Below are 7,378 nucleotides of genomic sequence, written 5' to 3'. Positions count from 1 at the left end.
TTTCATGGACTCTTGTTCGAGCTTAATGCACATGGGTGGTATGAAAACAATAAAAGAAGTGTTATGATTGTCCTAATTGACCATGAAAAGAAAGAAATTGAAAAATGAGCAGAAGAAAGAAAAAAAGAAATAAAAATACCCTAGAAGAGGTGAAAGATTAATGCCTGCTCCACACAACTACAACAAAATTCAGGGACAAGACACATGTTATCCACATATGAAGACTCTTCACCCGCCTAATGCCTCAAATGTATTCACGCCTAGTTTGTGAATAAGTTGATCTAAGGTGGTCTTGGTTGGACATGGCGAGTAGGTGAGAAGAAGCTAGGGTGAAGGACCCGACACCTCCTAAATAGGCTTGATCCTTTTCAGACTAGTCCACTCCATACATTTAGCGTTTGTTCCTTGCAGTATGTGGGATGTTTGATCATGACACTCCTCCTCACATACGATGAGTGAACTCATCCTTTTTGAGTGTTTTTGAGGGTATACCAGTTAGATCGAGTCAAAGCGATAGTTCTTTAGGTGTCCACGGATATCCTGGATGTAACGAGTCACACACATTACACATGCTTCAAGATTTCGCCTATTTATACTTGAATTTATATGACTACATTAACTCTGAATTGTGCTCGCTGGTTAATTCTTCGTAATCTTAGTATAACTTTCTCATCCGAGCTCCGATCGAGATGATTCAAAATTTTGCGAAAAGCTGAAAAAGAGCTCTACATCTTTTGTGTTTTAAGATTTGAGAGTTACGAGCTGTACAAGGGTCGAAAGTAGGTTTGAAAGAGGAGGGCAGTTCGTGTACCTTTGAAAAAAAGAAAAAAGAAAATAAAAAAATAAAAAAAATAAAAAATGAGATGTGACCTGGCCATGCAGCTGGGTCATCTCAGATGGGTGAGGCCCTGGGTACATAGAAAGGAAAGACAAAAGAATGGAAAGAAAAAAGAAAGGAAAGAAAAACAAAGAAAGAAAAGACAAAAGGAAAGGAAGGAAGGAAAAAGTGAAGGAGGAGGGTTTCCTTGGGAGAGTAGGGGGCACAAGAAGAGAAGAGGGGGGGCAGCGTGCGCTGTGCAGGAGGGAGAGGCCGCACCATAGGAGAAAAAAAAAAAGATTTTTCTTGGTGAGACACACAAGGGAGGCCAAACCACATCAAGTTTCTGGGAAAAATTATTTTTTGGGAGCTTTCTTGTGGTTTTCTTTTGGGGGTGCTGCGAAGATACATACACACACAGCCAGCAAACGAGAGTTGGAAGCACGCAAAAATAATATCTTTTCAGAATCGCAAGGCGGCGAACAACGGCGGTGTTCAGGGTGTTCGTGACGCACGACGGCGGTGCGGCGAGTGTTGATTTTTCCCGTACGCTGTAAATTGAAGAAAATATGGTGAAATCTGTTATGTTGGATTTAATTTTTGGAATGAACTAAATTTTTGAATTCTAGGAAAACGATGCAGCCAGTTTCGAACTATGCTTGCTCTTTAATGCTAATCTGAAGTAATTTTCATTAATGTTTGTTTGAGTTATTCTGTGCCTAATGCTTTTAATTAATTGACCATTAATTAAATGATTTTAGTCTTGTGATTTGCTACCGAAAGGGGATTATAGGATAGATCTTGGATAATTCAGCGTAGGTAAATATAGAGATCGAAAGACTTGTATGAACCTACGTAGCATTAAAAATCGAGGTCTTACTGTGTTCTTGCGTTATTAATTTACATACTCTTATGTTAAATAATAAACAAGAATAGGTTCTGATTGATTATCGAAAGAGGCTTCTGGAAAAATTGACGATTTGCTAACAAACAGAGAAAACGAAGTTGAATTAACTAAATGAGTAAAACATAGTGAGAAACTAGGTGAAATCGGTTTCCTAGAAGTTTTCACCATCATCAATTTGACATGCGGTATCCAGTTTTAAATTCTCCTCAATAGTTTATTTAAAGTAGTTTTGTTTAAATTTTGCAGTTTAAAATTATTAATTTTTCTAAATAAAATCAAGGTTAGTAAAATTTCGGTACTTAGTAAAATTAAGACATCAATCCCTGAGGACGATACTCTACACATCATTATATTATAAAACTACGATACTGTGCACTTGCAGTTTGCACCGGTCACAAAACCTTAGGCCCTAACCCCTAAACCATAGCACTAAACCCTGAACCCTAAAACCTAAGCCCAAAACCCTATACCCTAACCCTTAAACTCTAAACCCTAAACCATAAACCCTAAACCCTAAACCCTAAACCCTAAACCCTAAACCCTAAACCCTAAAACCCAAAAACGAAATCCCTAAACCCTAAACCCTAAGCCCTAAACCCTAAACCCTAACACTAAACCCAAAACCCTAAAACCCTAAACCCTATGCCCTAACCCCTAAACCGTAAACCATAAACCCCAAACCTTAAACCCTAAACCCTAAACCCTAAACCCTAAACCCTAAACCCTAAATAAAAAACACTAAACCCTAAACCCTAAACCCTAAACCCTAAAACCTAAGCCCTAAACCCTAAAACCTAAACCTTAAAACCTAAACCCTAAACCCTAAACCCTAAACCCTAAATCCAAAACCCTAAACCCTAATCCCTAAAACCGAAAACCCAAAAACGAAAACCCTAAACACAAAACCCTAAACCTTAGGCCCTAACCCCTAAACCATAGCACTAAACCCTGAACCCTAAAACCCTAAAACCTAAGCCCAAAACCCTATACCCTAACCCTTAAACTCTAAACCCTAAACCATAAACCCTAAACCCTAAAACCCAAAAACGAAATCCCTAAACCCTAAAAAATAAGCCCTAAACCCTAAACCCTAACACTAAACCCAAAAGCCTATGCCCTAACCCCTAAACAGTAAACCATAAACCCCAAACCTTAAACCCTAAACCCTAAACCCTAAACCATAAACTGAAAACCCTAAACTCAAAACCCTGAACCCTAAATACTAAACACTAAACCCTAAACCCTAAACTCTAAACCCTAAACCCTAAATCAAAAACACTAAACCCTGAACCCTAAACCCTAAACCCTAAAACCTAAGCCCTAAACCCTAAAACCTAAACCCTAAAACCAAAACCCTAAACCCTAAACACTAAACCCTAAACCCTAAATCAAAAACACTAAATTCTAAACCCCAACATTAAAACTTAAACCCAAAATACTAAACACTATACCCTAAACCCTAAACCCTAAACCCTAAAACCTAAAACCCTAAACCATAAACCATAAACCCTAAAACCTAAACATGTAAACCCTAAACCCTAAACCGTAAACCATCAACCCAAAACCCTAAACCCTAAACACTAATCCCAGAACCCAAAAACATAAACAAGTAAACCCTAAACACTAAACGGCAAAAACTAAACGCTAAACCCTAAACCCTAAACCCTAAACCCTAACCCTAAACCCAAACCCTAAACCCTAAACCCAAAACCCTAAACCCTAAACGCTAAACACTAAACCCTAAACCCTAAATCCTAAACACTAAATTCTAAACCCTAGACCCTAACCCCAAACCCTAAACCCTAAAACCTAAACCCTAAACCCTAAACCTTAGACCCTAAAAACCTTAAACCCTAAACCCTATACCCTAAACCCAAATCCTAACCCCAAACCCTAAACCCTAAACCCGAAACCCTAAACTCTAAACCCTATAACCCTAAACCCTAAAACCTAAACCCTAACGCCTAAACCGTAAGCCCTAAACCCTAAACCCTAAACCTTAAATCCTTAACCCTAAACTCTAAGCCCCTAAACCGTAAACCCTAAACCCTAAACCATAAACCGAAAACCCTAAACTCTAAACCCTAAACCCTAAACACTAAACCCTAAACTCTAAACCCTAAACCCTAAATCAAAAACACTAAACCCTGAACCCTAAACCCTAAACCCTAAAACCTAAGCCCTAAACCCTAAAACCTAAACCCTAAAACCTAAACCCTAAACCCTAAACCCTAAACCCTAAATCCAAAACACTAAATTCTAAACCCCAACACTAAATCTTAAACCCAAAATACTAAACACTATACCCTAAACCCTAAACCCTAAACCCTAAACCCTAAACCCTAAACCCTAAACCCTAAACCCTAAACCCTAAACCCTAAAACCCTAAACCATAAACCATAAACCCTAAAACCTAAACATGTAAACCCTAAACCCTAAACCCTAAACCATCAACCCAAAACCCTAAACCCTAAACACTAATCCCAGAACCCAAAAGCCTAAAACGCAAACCCAAAACACTAAACGCTAAAACCTAAACCCTAAACCCTAACCCTAAACCCGAACCCTAAACCCTAAACCCTAAACCCTAAATCCTAAACACAAAATTCTAAACCCTAGACCCTAACCCCAAACCCTAAACCCTAAACCCAAATCCAAACCCCAAACCCGAAACCCTAAACCCTAAACCGTACAACCCTAAACCCTAAAACCTAAACCCTAACCCCTAAACCCTAAACCCTAAACCCTAAACCTTAAATCTTTAACCCTAAACTCTAAGCCCTAAACCGTAAATACTAAAATATAAACCCTAAACCCTAAACCCTAAAACCCTAAACCCTAAACCGTAAACCCAAAAACCTAAACACGTAAACCCTAAACACTAAACCCAAAAACCTAAACCCTAAACCCTAAATACTAAACACTAAACCCTAAACCCAAAACCCAAAACCCAAAACCCAAAACCCTAAACCCTAAATCCAAAACCCAAATCCTTGAACCCTAAACCATAAACACTAAACCCTAAGCCCTAAACCCTAAAACCTAAACACTAAAAGCTAAATCCAAAAACCTAAACCCTAAACCCTAAACCCTAAACCATAAACCGTAAATCCAAAACACTAAACCCTAAACCCTAAACCCTAACCCTAAATCTTAAACCCAAAATACAAAACACTATAACCTAAACCCTAAACCCTAAACCCTAAATCCTAAACCCTAAACCCTAAAACCCTAAACCCAAAACCCAAAACCCTAAAACCTAACCCCACAAACCCTAAACCCTAATCCCTAAACTTTCAACCCTAAACCCTAAACCCGAAAACCTAAACACGTAAACCCTTAAAGCTAAACCCCAAAACCTAAACCCTAAACCATCAACCTGAAACCCTAAACACTAAACACTAAACCCCAAAACCTGAAAACGAAAAGCCTAAATCTTAAACCCTAAACCCTAAACCCAAAACCATAGCACTAAGCCCTAAATCCTAAAACCCTAAATCGTAAGCCCTAAAACCTTAAACCCTAAACCCTAAACCCTAAACCCTAAACCCTAAACCCAAACCCTACACTCGAACCGTAAATCCTAAACCCTAAACCCTAAACCCTAAATCCTAAACCCTAAATCCTATACCCTAAAACCAAACCCCAAATCCTAAACCCTAAACCCTAAACAATAAACCCTAAACCCTAGACCCAAAATACCCTAAACCCTAAACCCTACACCTTAATCCCAAACCCTAGCCCCAAACCCAAAACCTTATACCCTAAACCCTAAACCCTATAACCCTAAACCCTAAACCCTAAACCCTAACCCCTAAACCCTAAGCCCTAAACCCTAAACCCAAAACCTTAAACCCTAAACCCTAAACCCTAAACACTAAACCCTAAACTCTAAATACTAAACAATAAACCCAAAACCCTAAACCCTAAACCCTAAACCCTAAATTCTAAACCCTAAAACCCTAAACCCTATGCCCTAACCACTAAACCCTAAACCTTAAACCACAAACCCTAAACCCTAAACCCTAAACCTTAAACCCTAAACCCAAAACCCAAAAACCTAAACCCTAAACGATAAATACTAAACACTAAACCCTAAACCCTAAACCCTAAACCCTAAACCCTAAACCCTATATCCAAAACCCAAAACCCTAATCCCTAAATGCTAAACCCTAAACAATAAACCCTAAACCTTAAACCCTAAATCCTAAACCCTAAAACCCAAAAACGAAAACCCTAAACCCTAAACCGTAAACACTAAGCCCTAAACCCTAGGCCCTAAACCCTAAACCATAGCACTAAACCCTAAACCCTAAAACCTAAGCCGAAAACCATAAACCCTAACTTTTAAACCCTAAACCCTAAACCCTAAACTTAAACCCTAAACCCTAAACCCTAAACCCTAACCCTAAACCCTAAACCCTAAACCCTAAACCCTGAACCTTAAACCCTAAACCCTAAACCCTAAACCCTAAACCCTAAATCTTAAACCCTAAAACCCAAAAAAGAAAACCCTAAACCCTAGACCCTAAACCCTAAACCCTAAGCCCTATGCCCTAAAGCCAAGCACTAAACCCTAAACCCAAAAACTCTAAACCCTATGCCCTAACCCCTAAACTCTAAACCTTACACCCCAAACCCTAAGCCCTAAACCCTAAACCTTAAACACTAAACCCAAAACCCTAAACTCAAAAACCTAAACCCCAAATACTAAACACTAAACCCTAAACCCTAAACCCAAAACCCAAAACCTTAAAACCCTAAACCCTAAACCCTAAACCCTAAACCCTAAGCCCTAAACCCTAAAACCTAAACCCTAAACCCTAAACCCTAAATCAAAAACCCTAAGCCCTGAACCCTAAACCCTAAACCCTAAGCCCTAAACCCTAAAACCTAAACCCTAAAACCTGAACCCTAAACCCTAAACCCTAAACCCTAAACCCTATATCCTAAACCCTAACCCTAAGCCCTAAACCCAAAATACTAAACACTATACCCTAAACCCTAAACCATAAAACCCTAAACCCTAAACCCTAAACCCTAAATCAAAAACCCTAAACCCTAAACCCTAAACCCTAAATCCTAAACCCGAAACCCTAAACCCTAAAACCTAAACACGTAAACCCTAAACCCTAAACCCTAAACCTTAAACCCTAAACCCTAAACCCTAAACCCTAAACCCTAACCCTAAACCCTAAACCCCAAACCCTAAACACTAAACCCTAAACCCTAAACTCTAAATCCTAAATCGTAAAACCCAAAAACGAAAACCCTAAACCCTAAACCCTAAACCCTAAACCCTAAACCTTAGCAATAAACCATAAACCCTAAAACCCTAAACCCTAACGTTTAAACCCTAAATACTAAACCCTAAACCCAAAACACTAAACCCAAAACCCAAAACACTAAACCCTAAACCTTAAACCCATAACCCTAAACCCTAAACCCTAAACCGTAAGCCCAAAACCCTAAACCCTAAACCCTAAACTTTAAAGCCTAAAGCCTAAAGCCAAAACCCTAAGCCCTAAACCGTAAACCCTGAACCCTAAAACCTTGAACCCTAAACCCTAAAACCTAAACAAGTAAACCCTAAACACTAAACCCAAAAACCTAAACCCTAAACCCTAAATACTAAACACTAAACCCTAAACCCT

The sequence above is a fragment of the Malania oleifera genome, unplaced genomic scaffold (genome assembly GCF_029873635.1).
Source record: "Malania oleifera isolate guangnan ecotype guangnan unplaced genomic scaffold, ASM2987363v1 ctg327, whole genome shotgun sequence".
Taxonomy (NCBI): Eukaryota; Viridiplantae; Streptophyta; class Magnoliopsida; order Santalales; family Ximeniaceae; genus Malania; species Malania oleifera.
The sequence above is the reverse complement of the archived record's forward strand: the minus strand, read 5'-3'. Positions refer to the sequence as shown.